This window comes from Sapajus apella, unplaced genomic scaffold, assembly GCF_009761245.1.
Source record: "Sapajus apella isolate SASKATOON/1434 unplaced genomic scaffold, GSC_monkey_1.0 scaffold10, whole genome shotgun sequence".
NCBI classification, from domain to species: Eukaryota; Metazoa; Chordata; class Mammalia; order Primates; family Cebidae; genus Sapajus; species Sapajus apella.
Window position 1 is genome coordinate 31,168,268 of NW_022436950.1, and position 15,531 is coordinate 31,183,798.

At 41.5% G+C, this 15,531-nt stretch overlaps 1 protein-coding gene across 2 annotated transcripts in view; it reads left to right on the top strand.

The window, feature by feature from the left end:
- The first annotated feature begins 370 nt into the window (after positions 1-370).
- PLEKHM3 (pleckstrin homology domain containing M3) overlaps positions 371-15,531 on the top strand; it is a 201,252-nt gene continuing 186,091 nt past the window's right edge. The window contains exon 1 of one of the 2 annotated variants that reach the window (XM_032278451.1): positions 371-783. The gene's annotated coding sequence lies outside the window, so the exon portion shown is untranslated. The remainder of the gene's footprint in view (positions 784-15,531) is intronic. The other variant, XM_032278452.1, reaches the window with a different exon arrangement.

Here is a 15,531-nt window from a genome sequence, read left to right on the forward strand (position 1 = left end):
TTTTTTTTTTTTTTTTTTTTTTTTTTTTTTTTTTTTGAGATGGAGTCTTGTTTTTGTTGCCCAGGCGGGTTCAAGCGATTCTCCTGCCTCAGCCTCCCCCTAGCTGGGACTACAGACTGGTGCTATGACGCCCAGCTAATTTTTTTTGTATTTTTAGTTGAGACGGGGTTTCACCACCTTGGCCAGGCTAGGCTCTGTCTGACCTCGTGATCCGCCCACCTCGGCCTCCCAAAATGCTGGGATTACAGGCGTGAGCCATGGCGCCTAGCCAATAGTCCCACTTTTGGAAAGAATTTACCTGAGTAATTAATTCTCTTAGACAAAGGAGCTGCTAAAAACCAGCCCGACCCTGACATGTTCTAAGTGACATTTTCCAATCGCAAACATCCATTTTGGCGTTGGGTGGAGCAGTGAGGAGACTCCGCGGCACACGCCATTGCTTTCACCACGTGTATGATTGGAACTGTATATGAGAAAGCAAAGAAATAGGGAGGCCTGGCGGGTGCGGTCAGGCCCGGTCTGGTTGCCGGGCCTCCCTCCGGCAGGAAAGACGCGTCCTCGCAGCCTGGAACTTTGTGTGTCCGGTTCTGGCTGCCCGGGCCGCCGGGGAAGCATTTCAGAGTGGGACCGCGAGAAGCCGCTTGTAAACAGAGCCGGGCCGGGATGGTCAGCGTCCGGGCGGGCTGTCACCGTGAGGAGGGCGGCGGGCTGCAGGAGCCAAGCCCACGCCAGGAGCGGACTGCAGGCCCCGCAGATGAAGGGAAAGTAGCAGCCGGCGCCCGGGTGAGCATCCTCTGCTTCTGTGCTGCCTGGCCAGCCAGTTTGGGGGATGGGGTGGGGACGACAGCATTGTAAATATCCCAGCAGCTCCCAGGGGTAGCCGTGATTTTGCTGTTTCTTCCATGCTCAGGTTTTTATTTCGTGCTGGTGATTGTACCACATTGCATTGGCTAATGGGTGAGGGGAGATTACATGATGCATTGTCTGCTTATTTTTGTGAATCAGGTATATTATAGGAAAGTAGTTGAAATAGTAGGTGATCTTGCTGAGTGCGTTATTAGTACCCCTGTCATCCCCGCTTGGGGGTTATAAAACCAACCCCCAACAGAGCTTTTAATGTACATCAAGCTGGTGCTTCCAAAAAACGATTATTCTTTCTGACGACTCTGTCCGTTTTAAATGTATAGTAAATGACACCATATGACTGATGACAAGCATGATTTGGTTTTATAGGAAAGAAGCTAAAAAATCAAGTTAAACGTCACATTCATCCCTTAAAAATAAATTACTTCTGAGATATACATTAGGATGACAAATTACGACTGGTCTAGATGTATACCTTGCAAAGCAAGACAAATTTGAATTTACCAGGTTAAACTGAGATTGAGCCATGCTGTTGTAAACTTATTTAGAAGTTTATTTCTTGCTTCTTCTTTCTTCCTTGGAAGGGACCAGAGTGAAACAGCTGTATTTTTTCTTTATATTTTAATTTAAGTAATCATAGTGAATTGTGATTTGTATTTATAAGTTATTTTATTATAAAATACTACATGTAAATTATAATTGGCATACTTAAAATACAAGCCAGTTTTTGTCTGACTGACTTCAAGAAAATGCCTTAACAAAAGCTGGGCTATACAGATAGTCTCTAAAAAGGGCAATAGACATTTGTAACCTTAGTCACATAGTCTTTTAGACAGGGGATGAATATTAAGTTAAATCGTACTACAATACATAGCTATACATAGAAGAAATGACATTAATGCCTGATGAGTTTTCCTTTTTTCTCTTTTTTTTTTAGACAGAGTTTTCGCTCTTGTTGTCCAGGCTGGAGTGCAATGGTGCGATCTTGGCTCACTGCAACCTCTGCCTCCTGGGTTCAAACAATTCTCCTGCCTCAGCCTCCCCAGCATCTGGGATTACAGGCACCCACCACCACACCCAGCTAATTTTTTGTAGTTTTTGTAGAGATAGGGTTTCACCATGTTGGCCAGGCTGGTCCTGACTCCTGGCCTCAGGTGATATGCCTGCCTCGGCCTCCCAAAGTGCTGGGATTACAGGTGTGAACCACTGCAAGTTTTTCTTTACAATGAATATTTTTACAGTATGCTGGGTTACAGCAAAAACTATAAAGCCAGGCTGGTTCAGATTGAATTCCTGCTTGGTCACTTCCTAGTTGTGTAATCTTGGGCAGTTTACTTAGCCTTTCTGTGTCCTAATCTGTAGATTGGGAATAATAACAGTATTGATCTCATTAGGGTTTTTATTATTGTTATTGTTATTTTATTTTGAGACAGGATCTTGCTCTGTCACTCAGGCTAGAGTGCAATGGCGTGATCATGGCTCACTGCAGTCCGAGCTCAAGAGATCCTCCTACTTCAGCCTCCCATGTGGCTGGGACCATAGGCACATGCCACCACACCTGGCTAATTTTCGTATTTTTGGCAGAGATGGAGTTTGCCATGTTGCCCAGGCTGGTCTTGAACTCCTGAGCTCAAGGCTTAGAACAGTACCTGGCATATAGTAATTGCTATATACATGTTTGTTAATGAATATATAAAATAAAAATATGCCAGTGTTGAAAGTGGTATGGTGATTACCAGGGCCTGGAGGGAGGGAGGCAATGGGGATTCGTTGTTTAATGCAGCGGTCCCCAACCTTTTCGGCACCAGGGACCGGAAGACCATTTTTCCACAGAGGGCTAGTGTGGGGTGGGGGAGTAGAGGGGAATAGTTTCAGGATGAAACTGTTCTACCTCAGATCATCAGGCATTAATTAGGTTCTCATAAGGAGCTAGACCCCTTGCATGCACAGTTCACAATAAGGTTCGTGCTCCTGTGAGAATCGAATGCTGCTAATGATCTGACAGGAAGTGGAGCTCAGGGGATACTGCTTGGCTAGTCCACCACTCACCTGCAGTGTGGCCCAGTTCCTAACAGGCCATGGGCCAGTACCAGTCTGCAGGCATGGGGGTTGGGACCCCTGGTTTAATGGGTATAGAGCTGCTGTTTTGCAAGATGAAAAGAGTTCTGGAGACTGGCTGTACAACAGTGTGAATGTACTTAACAATACTGAACTGTACACTTTTTTTTTTTTCTGAGAATGATGGTTTCCGGGTTCATCCATGTCCCTACATAGGACACGAACTCACCGTTTTTGATTGCTGCATAATATTCCATGGTGTATATGTACCACATTTTCCCTGTCCAGTCTATCATCGATGGGCACTTGTGTTGGCTCCAGGTCTTTGCTATTGTAAACAGTGTTGCAATGAACATTCGTGTGCATGTGTCCTTATAGCAGAATGATTTATAATCCTTTGGATATATACCCAGTAATGGGATTGCTGGGTCAAATGGAATTTCTATTTCTAGGTCTTTGAGGAATCGCCACACTGTCTTCCACAATGGTTGAACTAATTTACACTCCCACCAATAGTGTAAAAGTTGAACTGTACACTTAAGAATGGTTACGATGGGGCTGGATATGAAGGCTCAGGCCTGTAATTCCAGTGATTTGGGAGGCTGTTGTGGGAGCACTGCTTGAACCCAAGAGTTAGCAGTTAAGGGAGGTATGATTATGTCTCTGCAAACCAGTCTGGGCAACCTAGCAAGACCATGTCTTTAAAAAAAAAAAAAAGGTTAATATGGTAAATTTTATATTATATGTATTTTACCACAATTAAAAAATTTTAAATACCAGTGTGAGCAAAACTATGTCTTCAAACTTTTATTAGCACGCTGCAGCCCCATTCATAGTTAGTTGCTTTTGCCATTATGGAAATGCAGCTTCTGGCAGTCATTAGTAAGATTCACTTTTTTAGTAGAGTCATGTAATTGAGATTTAATTATAGAGAACACAAACAAATGATAAGAACAACACTGAAGATTACGTGAGGCAGAATTCTAAAAATGCCTCTCTACTAAAATTGCTCTCTGTAATCTGTGAAACCTGTGCATATAATATCACTTTCCTGATTATGTTATGTGGCACAGTTGAATTTAAAATGGTGAGATTTTCTGGGTGGGTCTAATCTAAATAAAAGTAGAGAGCTTTCTCTGTCTGGGAAATTGGAGAGACTTAAAGCAGGAGAAGGACTCAGCATGCTGTTGCTGCATTGAAGGTGGAGGGGAACTGTTGAGGAGGAATTTGGGCAGCCTTGAGGAGTGCTGGAGGTCTAGAGTTGCTGAGGGTGGCCCCAGCTAACAACCAGCATAGAAAGAAATGGGGACCTCTGACATAAGCCACAAGGAACTAGAGTCTGTCAACAATCCCAATAAGCTTATAACTGGATTCTCTATCTGAGTTTCTATTAACAGATAAGAGCTCAGCCTGGCTACCACCTTGGTTTCAGCCTTGTATGAGAGATTCTGAGCAGAGAACACAGCCAAGCCCATCCAGACTTCTGACCTTCAGAACCGAGAAAATAAATAGGTGTTGTTTTAAGTTACTAAGTTTGTAGAAATGTGTTATGCAGCCATAGGAAACTAATATGGAAACAAAAATTGAAACAATAGCAAAGTATCATTTTTTCCAAATCTCAGATTAACATAAATTTTAAAAACCATCCACACCAGTTAGTGTGCAGCGCAGCAGACACTTGCAAACTCTAGGAGGGATGCACAATTGCTGTCACTTTTCTGAACAGCTCATTGGGTGAATGTAGGAAGAGTCTCAATGATGCTCCTACCGTTTGACCCAGTGATTCCATTTCTAGGGTCCATCCAAAGGAATTTATCAGAAATATTTTAAAAGTTAATGTTCAGAGATGCTCAATATGACTTTATTTAGAAAAAAATGTATAATAACCTAAGTGCCCCAAAACAGGAACTAACTATGGTGTTATCAAAAGATACAGTGTTATATAGACACTAAAAAGGACGTTTTAATGAAGAAGTTTAACAGCGTGAAAAGATGTTACCAATGATTGCTAGATGGGAAGAAATGTGACAGAAAACTGTATCTATAATAAGCTCTGAACTATGTTTAAGAAAAGCAAATCTGGCTAGGCGCGGTGGCTCATGCCTGTAATCCTAGCACTTTGGGAGGCTAGGGCAGGCGAATCACGAAGTCAGGAGTTCAAGACTAGCCTGGCCGACATGGTGAAACCCCATCTCTACTAAAAATGCAAAAAATTAGCTGGGTGTGGTGGCAGGCGCCTATAATCTCACCTACTCAGGAGGCTGAGGCAGGAGAATCACTTAAACACGAGAGGCGGAGGTCGCAGTGAGCCGAGATCATGCCGCTGCACTCCAGCCTGGCGACAGAGCAAGATTCTGTCTCAAAAAACAAAACAAAACAAAAACCAAATCTACATAAGGAAAGGGCTGAAAGGGCCACAATGGGGCAGTGCTTTTTTCCAGTGGAGGGTGAATAGGCGTTGCTTATTTTGCCTTTTATTTTCTTCCATATTTTCAAAATGGCAAGCAATGAACATGTAGTACTTACTTATAATCACAAAAGTCAATAAACATTATTTCAAAAGCTGTTAAGTCTCTACTTTGTGGGAAATACAATGGCTATAAAACAGTACAGTCAAATACTGGAGATGATAAAATCCATTAATAAGTATGTGGCAGAAAGTGATTTTTCAAAGAAAATAAGATCTAGAAAACAAATTATTATTGAAAAGGTTGAAAATAAAGTTGGAAACTATTTCATAGTAGGGCAATAAGTGAAAGCTTCATGGTAGAAGGATCGCTGAATATCATATAGAAGTCATAGAAAAAGAAGGCACATGTATTTGTTTTCTTATAGATTGAGGGACTTAGGTTTGGGCCATGGACCCAGGTTAATTATACTAGTGGGAAACAACTGTGAAGAATATGTAACCATTTAGAAAAAAAAAAAAAAAAATGGTGCCTGATTAGGAAAACTAAGCTGGACCTAGCCCAATAACACCTGTATTAAAAAAATCCAAAGCTAATATTTACTGAATATTTATGAGATACTTGACATACTCTATAACAGTTTAGTCTTGTATATAGCCTTTGCTTGAAGTCATTCATTTACATATTTAAGACTTGAAGTCATTCATTTGCATATTTAAGAAGTAGGCAGATAGACAGGTACTAATTTAATGAGTAGTTTCAAAAGACCTGGCTTTAATGGGAACTTGGAGAAGTTTAGATTGTTTGGGCAGATTTTTTTAGGATTCTTTAGATAGTTTCCAGGAGCACCAAGATACTGCTGCTGTTACTTTTATTTTCCCATTTTCCCCCTATCCTATTTCACGTCATCCTGTCCTCCAACACCCTTAGAATAAGCACAGAGTGTCTGTGGCCCCACTGGTCGCTGGCCAAATGCTGATTTGCTTCAGCAAGTATTAACCCCTTAAAAGAAAAGATATGGCGGGATATCCAGCAAGGAGTTGTTTTTTTCTTCTTGCCTTCTTCTTTTAGATTACATTTGGTATTTGGTTCTTAAGGAACTGAACTACGTCATAGCTTGGAATTTCTGATGCAGGCCAATTAATTCAGAGAACTCAGTGCTGAGTGAGAGTGTGATAAAAATGACCACCAGCAATAAATTCCATGCATTATGTTTGCTCTGTTTCATTGGCTACTATGGATCATACTAGACATTGAAAAACATGTCTAATTTACCCTCATGCTGACAGGGTAAAAGTTTTATTTGTTCTGTAAGTGTAATTAATCTTGATGACAGTATGAGTTACGAGCAAAAACCAAAGTCAAAATATGGAGGCCATTGCATTGAGATGTCAGGCATGCTGTTTTCATTAAAATTTGGTTTTTCATGCACTTGTTGATTGTTGAGTTATGTGGCTCAAATAGAATCGCCCGATTATATGCCACATTTATGATCATGGTAGGGATTTATTTACCCAGTTCTCCTGACTCATGTAACCAGTTTATAATTCAGTACAAACTAAAGTTGTCCTGTCTGTCATTATCCAGTTTACCTGTGAACGCTTATCTAACTGGGACATTGTTAAATATCCACTTCACCTTGTGTTCTGTAGATGTGATTATATAGATGTTGATTTTTCAGTCACAGAACAAGAAACATGTGTTACAGATTAGAAACATCAGAAATATAACTAGCAGATCTTTTGCTCCAGGAAATTAGGTGAATGATCTCCTTCTATATGTTCTTGATCCACTTTTACCAGTGCTATAACTTTTCCAGAACAACTTCTCTTTCACCTTCAGGGATTCATTGATTTGTTGATTCAGCAGTAAAGAATGGAGCACTTGTTTTGTGCCATGGCATAGTACTTGGAGCTAGGAATGCAACTTTGAACAAGGCAGGCACAGTCCATGCCTTCATGAAGCTTACAGTCTAGAGTGGGAGACAGACAGAAAACAGGCCATTTGAAAATGACTTGTGGCTTGCTTCAGCAGCACGTACACTAAAACGGAAATGACACAGAAAGTAGCATGGCTTCTGTACAGGGATGACATGCAAATTTGTGAAAAGATCTTTCAGGTAATGTTAAGATATGTATGGTTTATACAAATGGCAAAAAATTATAAAGTAAAAACAATAGTTTGAGATATAATAATGGAGGAAATCTGGGTGCTATGGGAGCATATAAGAGGCCATTCAGGGCCAGGTGTGGTGGCTCACGCCTATAATTCCAGCACTTTGGGAGGCCAAGGTAGGTGGATCATAAAGAGATCAAGACCATCCTGGCCAACATGGTGAAACCCTGTCTCTACTAAAAATCCAAATATTAGCTGGGCATGGTGGCACATGCCTGTAGTCCCAGCTACTTGGGAGGCTAAGGCAGGATAATCGCTTGAACCCAGGAGGCAGAATTTGCAGTGAGCCGAGATAGCGCCACTGCACTCCAGCCTGGGTGACAGAGCGAGACTTTGTCTCAAAAAAAACCAAAAACCAAAAAACAAAAAAAAGAGGCCATTCAAAGTAGACCTGGAGGTCAGGAGAGAAGTTATTCCTCATCAAGGACTGGACAGCTGAATTAGAATTAGCCAGGTTTTGTGTTGGGGGGCGGGGGAGGTAAGGAGGGGACAGTGGTGATAAAAAGAATGAGGGTGATGGTGGTGGAAAATAGAGTTCCAGGCAGAGGAAACAGGATGGGTGAGAAAGCATGTGGAAATTCCGGGTTTGGTTTCGTTTTCAGACAGGGTCTCGTTCTACTGCCCAGGCTGGAGTGCAGTGGCATGATCATAGCTCACTGCAGCCTCAAACTGCTGAGCCCAAGCTATCCTACCTCAGCCTACTGAATAGCTGGGACTATAGGCTCAGGCCCCCACACCTGGTTAACTTTAACAATTTTTTTTGTAGAGATGGGGTCTCACTATGTTGTTCAGGGTGGTCTTGAACCCCTAGCCTAAATAAATCCTCCCACCTTGGCCTCCCAAAGTGCTGGGATTACAGGTGTGAGCCACCATACCTGCTCTATTTCTATAAATCTTTTTTTTTTTTTTTTTGAGATGCTGTGGCACAACCACAGCCCAAAGTGCTGGGATTACAGGCATGAGCCACTGTGCCTGGCCTCTATAAATTCTTCATATGTAGATACAGAGTGGGTTGAGGTGGGAGTGGGTGTGGGGTAAGGGTAGGGATGGAGAGAGAGATTCAAGAGATAAGGCCAAGAAGGTAAGTGGCCATGAACTCTTTCAGGTAATGTTAAGATGGGTGTAGTTTATCCAAGTGGCAATAGGGTTTTAATTTCAGAAAGAACATTTTGGTTTCAGTGTGGTGAATGGATTAGAGGAGGCCAAGACTGAAGGGAAGAAAATTGGATGGTGGTGATTGAATGAAGGCAGTGGTGACAGAGAAATGGGTAGATGTGACTGATGTTGTAGATGAGAATTCATATGACTTGCTGATTGGAGTGAGGGAGCCAGAAGGATCAAGAATGATGTTTGTCTTTTGGGGACAGAGAATATGTCCTTATTCTATGGTGGATACTGGGAGGAGGGGCAGGTTTGAGATAGATGAAGCATTCACTGTTGCATGTGCAGGTCTAGAGCTTGAGAGTAATATGTTTCTTGTCTGCCACCTGGATTGCAGCTGAAGCCACAGGATGGAGAAGATAACTCTGGGGGAGAGCAGAAGAGAACTAAGTAAGAGGGTTGTGGGCAAAACGGGAACACCCACGTTTATGATATGGGCATAGGAAGGGGAGCCCTAGAGGGTAGTGGGAGGAGCATCCAGAGTTGAAGGAGAAATACCAGGAGAGTCTGCATCGGTGAATTCATGAGAGCAGCACAAGGAGTGGGTGATCAGTAGGTCAAATACTGCTGTGTGGTTAGGTCAGATACTAAGTGAAAAGTCTTTAGGTTTAGCGAAAACAGAATCATTGGTGACCTTTTCCTATGAAGTTTCAGCTGGGGCAGAATCAGACTGCTTCTTGAAGGGAGAATGAATGGGCAATGAGAAATGGAGTCAGAAAGTATAAAGAACAAGTTTCTTCAAGAAACTTACAAGAAAAAAGAGAGGAAGGGAAAGTATCCTAACTGTGGGAAAACTTGGGCAGCAAAGGTGGGTTTTATTCATTTCTTCTTTTTGAGAAATGATATTTCTTTTGAATTTTTATGCAACACTTGTGCCACTCAATCCCCCCTTTCCAAGACCACCAGAGAAGCTGATGCACAGCAACTCCTACTGCCTTTAAAATGCAGGAGGAACCCTGGAGTAGATTAAAACCTTATTTCAAAGCTTCCTAAACTGATCGCTGTCACCACTCTCTCCACCAGTTTGTTGGTTTATAATGGTGATCAAAGAGAATGTGGTGACCTTTTCCTTGGTGTCAGACACCAATAGGCATCATGTACACTGCTTTGGAGTTCATGAAACACTATATTATGTTATTTAATTTGCACTCTAAAAAAGGTGAGACAGGTATCCTTATTTGCCCTACCTCACAGACAAAGTACACTTGGCCCTCTGAATCTGTGGGTTCCACATCCGTAAATTCAACCAACCATGGATCAAAAATATTAGGAAAAAAAAATTCCATAAAGTTCCAAAAGGCAAAACTTGAGTTTGCTAAATGCCGAGTACTACATCGACTCCACCAGATAAGGGGATGTGTCAGCACTGTAATAGATATTGTAGGTAACCTTGAGATGACTTACGGGAGGATGTACATAGGTTATATGCAAATATTACGCAATTTTATATCAGGGCCTTGAGCATCTGCAGATTTTAGTGTCTGAGGGGATCCTGGAACCAGTCCCCCATGGATACAGAGTGACTGAAATTCAGATTGAAGTCGCTTGTCCAGAATCGCACTTCTGGCAATGATACATAGAAAGTTAAGACCCAGATAGGCTAATTCCAAATATTGTGGTTCAAAAGTGGTTGCCACACACTGAAAGATTAGCTAAGGTCTCTGTATTTTCATGGTAGCATGGTAATATGAAACCTCGGCATAACATTTTTTTTTTTTTTTTTTTTTTTGAGATAGGGTCTCACTCTGCCACCCAGACTGGAGTACAGTGGCATAATCTCAGCTCAGTGCAACCTCTGCCTCCCAGGCTCCAGCAGTCCTCCCTCAGCCTCCTGAGTAGTTGGGACCAGAGGCATATACCACCATGCCTGGCTAATTTTTTGTACTTTTGGTAGAGACAGGGTGTCACCCTGTTCCCCAGGCTGATCTTGAACTCCTGAGTTTAGGAGATCCACCCTGCTTGGCCTCCCAAAGTGCTGGGATTATCAGCATGAACCACCACCCCCAGTTGGTATATCATCTTTCAGTAGATTTTAGAAACAAGACTGAAAGTTGTAGGTCAATTTTGTTATTTTGTTTGAACCCCACATACATTGATACTTGCCTGTCCCCCCAAAAAGTCAAGTTAGTTTTAGAAAGAGGCAATTTATTTTATTTTATTTTATTTTTGAGCTGGAAGACTCTCTCTGTCACCAGGCTGGAGTGCAATGGCACAATCTTGGCTCACTTCAACCTGTGCCTCCCAGGTTCAAGTGATTCTCCTGCCTCAGCCTCCCGAGTAGCTGAAATTATAGGCATCCGCCACCACAGCCAGCTAATTTTTGTATTTTTAGTAGAGATGAGGTTTCACCATGTTGGCCAGCCTAGTCTTGAACTCCTGACCTCAGGTGATCCACCTGCCTTGGCCTCCCAAAGTGCTGGGATTGCAGGCATGAGCCACTGTGCCCGGCTGGCAATTTATTTAAATATGCCTTAATCATTAAAATATGTTTGAATTATTGATTGTAACATCCAATTTGAAATATTTCTTTTAATTCTTTTGACAGAAACATTTGTTTGCAGGTTGTTTTAAGCAAACATTTTTACAAGTGTTTCTATTTATTGGCTAAATGAAAAATGATGTCGCAGGGAAACACTAGTAAAAGGTTTGGGCAATTAGGACTATGTAAACATTTGCAGAAGCACTTGTTTCGCATAAATGAAGTCACAGTTATTATACCCTTGCAAACATTCCAAGTAATGTGTCCAAGGTCACTAAGAGAATTGAGGTTAGCTATTTAGTTAGAGAACAACTTTTTACTGTGTTTATTCAGGGACCTGTCTTCTACCATTCTCTTAGGGAACTTATAATAACACTGAAGTATTATAGAGATGATTTTTTTTTTTAATTAAGTAAAAACTACTTCCCAGGTGTAAAGATGATATTTAGAAGTTAACTCTCTGGGTCATGGGATTAACAAACAGATTTTAAAATAAATAATAGTTAAAGTTGCTGGTGTTTGACACTAATATTTGAAGCACCATGTTCATGTACCTAAAATGTTAGCCATATTATCCCAGGGTAAGTAATTTGCTCTAGAACTGTCCTATGGGGCTGTGTGTGTATCTTAGAGTCTTGTTTCTACTCACTGACCATATTTCCTTAGACAAGTAACTTCATCTTTTAAAGTCTCAGTTTCCTTGTCTGTAAAGTAGTAATAATAGCAGCTCTCTAACAGGGTGGTTGAGAGGATTTAACAACATAATGTAGTAAAGGGCTTAACATACATTAAGTAGTAAGTACTTTAGTAAGTGTGCAATAAATATTAGCTGTACCTTTTTTTTTTTTTTTTGAGACGGAGTCTGCATTCTCAGGCTGGAGTGCAGTGGTGTGATCTCGGCTCACTGCAACTTCCACCTCCCAGGTTCAAGTGATTCTCCTGCCTCAGCCTCCCAAGTAGCTGGGAATACAGGTGCGCCCTACCACGCCCAGCTAATTTTTGTATTTTTAGTAGAGACAGGCTTTCACCATGTTGGCTAGGATGGTCTTCATCTCCTGACCTCATCATCCACCCATCTCGGCCTCCCAAAGTGCTGGGATTATAGGTGTGAGCCACTGCGCCCAGCCAGCTATAACTTTTAAGTCTTGGTTTTAGATAAGGACTTACAAGAACAATATTTGTTTTTAAACATTTTATCAAATACAGCATTCCACCTTTAACACATGTCCATCCACATTGAAGGAGTCCTCTGCAGGACATGTTTAAAGAGCTTAGTATAGCTGTAGCAGTCCCTGACTCAGTTGTTTGAGTCCCAGCTATCAAATGTCTATCATGCTAATGTCAGAGCAAAACAATCCAAGAAGTATGGATCAATCAGAGTTCCAGAATTCAACTTCAGAATGTTCACACATTGTTTGATAAAAATCTATGCCATACTAATGGTAATAGTCCATAATAAATTTAGAAACTGTTTTTTTTTAATTGTTATTTTAATTTACTTTTAATTTTTAGAGACAAAGTTTCACCTTGTTGCCCAGGCTGAAGTGCAATGGCATGATCTCAGCTCACCACAACCTCCACCTCCCAGGTTCAAGCGATTCTCCAGCCTCAGCCTCCCACGTAGCTGGGATTACAGGCATGCGCCACCACACCCAGCTAATTTTTTGTATTTTTAGTAGAGGCAGGGTTTCACCATGTTGGCCAAACTAGTCTCGAACTCATGACCTCAGGTGATCCACCTGCCTCGGCTTCCCAAAGTGCTGGGATTATGGGCATGAGCCACTGCACCTGGCCGGCAGAAACTGTTTTAATGTAAACCCAGATTAGGGAGATGAAAATATAGTTCCTAGTAATCTTTTTTAATTTTTATTTATTATTATTATTTTTTAAAGACAGGGTTTCACCATGTTGGCCATGATGGTCTCGATCTCTTGACCTTGTGATCTACCCGCCTCGGCCTCCAAAAGTGCTGCAGGTAGGAGCCACCACGCCCAGCCTAGTTCCTAGTATTCTTATCCTTCATACCTTATACAATTTTGTTCTGTCCTATGTGATGGGCAGAGATTTTTCTGTGCTTCAGTTTGTACATAGTTAAATGACAAAGACTCATTCTGCTATTTTGCCCTATTTTGTGCTTATCTTTGAGGGTCAGAGAGAGTGTTTTGTCTACCTTTGCCAGCCTTGCTTGTTTTCTGACTAAATTCGTAAGAGGCTGATTCGTAGCCAAGGTTGTTGTCACTGATTCAGTCCAAAAGGGAGGGAAAGGTCATAGATGTAGCTCATCACCGCTGAGTGTGTCTGCCCTTTCAAACAAGAGGTGAGTCACCTTTTTGCTTAGATCTTATCACTGGTCTGGTGCTCTTGGGATGCCATTTAACAAAGACCCAGGCTCACTTTTTAGCAGGTTCAAGTTCAGCAGAGACAGAAAATAAATCAATTAATTACTTCTCTCATACATTTATTCTGAATGCCCATAGAAACTGGTTTTGTGAATGTGTGCTAACCCATAAGCCACTTGTTGTTTTGAAAGTTAAAGTTGGAAGTATTCGCCCTTCTGCTAATCAGTTGCAATGCCCAAAAGAGTTAAAGTCAACCGGAAGTGAGGGAATTATTCATTTCCCATGACATCCTCACCACCCAGCAAAGGCCTTCTGTTGTACAGGAATGTGTCTGTGGGTTGGAAAGACTTGAACAGCTTGTGAAGAAGGCCTTTGCGTTCTCGCCTTCCATGTGTGTGGTTGTTAGTTTACATAGTGCTCACTCTTTGGTGGAACCTTTGAGGCTATTGTTGTAGGCTGACAGCTTCATGCCAGAAGCAGCATGATTTCTTTTCTGTTTTTTTGAGTTGGAGTCTTGCCCCTGTCACAGAGGTGGGAGTACAGTGGCACGATCTCAGCTCACTGCAACCTCCAACTCCCAGGTTCAAGCGATTCTCCTTCCTTAGCCTACTGAGTAGTTGGGATTACAGGCATGTGCCACCACGCCCAGGTAATTTTTGTATTTTTAGTAGAGACGGGATTTTGTCATGTTGTCCAGGCTGGCCTCAAACTCCAGACCTCAGGTGATCCACCCACCTCTGCCTCCCAAGGTATTAGGATTACAGGTGTGAGCCACTGCGCCGGCAAGAAGCAGCATGATTTCTAGAGCAGGTATGATTGCTTTTGTTGTATGTTTGTTTGTTTCCTTCGTCTTTTATTTCTTTTGACTGAAGTAATCTCTGTATACCTATCATTGTCATTTAATTGTGTTCTGTTCCTTAAGATTCTTTATTGTCCCTTAATTAGTAGTGATTTCTTATTTGTACTTGTATGACACCTTTTATATACTTTTGTTAAAGTGTTTTTTATACTTGGTTTTATGGTGTCATTCTCCAATAGCTATTTAGCTCTTCAAGAGCAGGAGCTGTGTTTTGTGTCTCTAACATCTAACATAATGTTTGGTTACTTGGTCCATCCTCTGTAAATGCTTGTTGAGGATAAATGGTTATGTGGTTAGAAATCAGCTAACTTCTAATAGGAATAGTAATTATTTTATTAGAGTTTATAAAAAACTTTCACATACTTTGTTCACATTTGTGCTTCTCCACTTTCTAAGGTATATGGGAGCAAGCATGGGCAGGATTTCCATTTTGCAGATAAGAAGGGCAGAGGCCCTGAGTCAGCCTGACTTGCTGAATGTCAGTTAGCTTAGAAGGCAGTGTGGGGACATGACCCTTTCCTGGTATCATGAATTTATGTTCTTCCTATTGCCACACCTCTCTCCCACTGAACAAACTCAGTACTTAGTCTGAGTGGCTCGGGTTGGATTCAACCTACTCACTCCTTGTTTATGGTCCTTCTAACATCAGGGCCCCTGTGTGATTTAAGGTGATTTAAAAGGTAATTGAACTTGGGTGGCCCAGAAGACTCAGTAATTAGACAAGGATTCCAGGAACTTTGTTTTCTTCTCTTTGGGAACTACAACTGACAATAAATTAGTCACCTTGGGTTCTGTTTCATCATCTTTACAATAGTCCCACTACTTTACTCACCTCTCTTTTTTGAGTCCACTATAGGTATTTATTAAGAAGTTTATCAGACTGGGCACAGTGGCTCATGCCTGTAATCCCAACACTTTGGGAGGCCAAGGCAGGTGGATCACTAGTTATCTTTGGATAACAGATAACATATTCTTTTATCCAAAGCAAGTGAAATTAATAAATATGTAGAAACCAATAGCTCCCTGAAAGACAGGGTTTCCGTAATGCTAATATACCGTTAATAATAATTGTTCCACTGCCAGTAAAATTCCAAAGGACTCCACAATAAAGACAAGGTTTTTTTTTTTTTTAAGACAGAGTCTTGCACTGTCACCCTGGCTAGAGTGCAGTGTTGTGTTCTCAGCTCA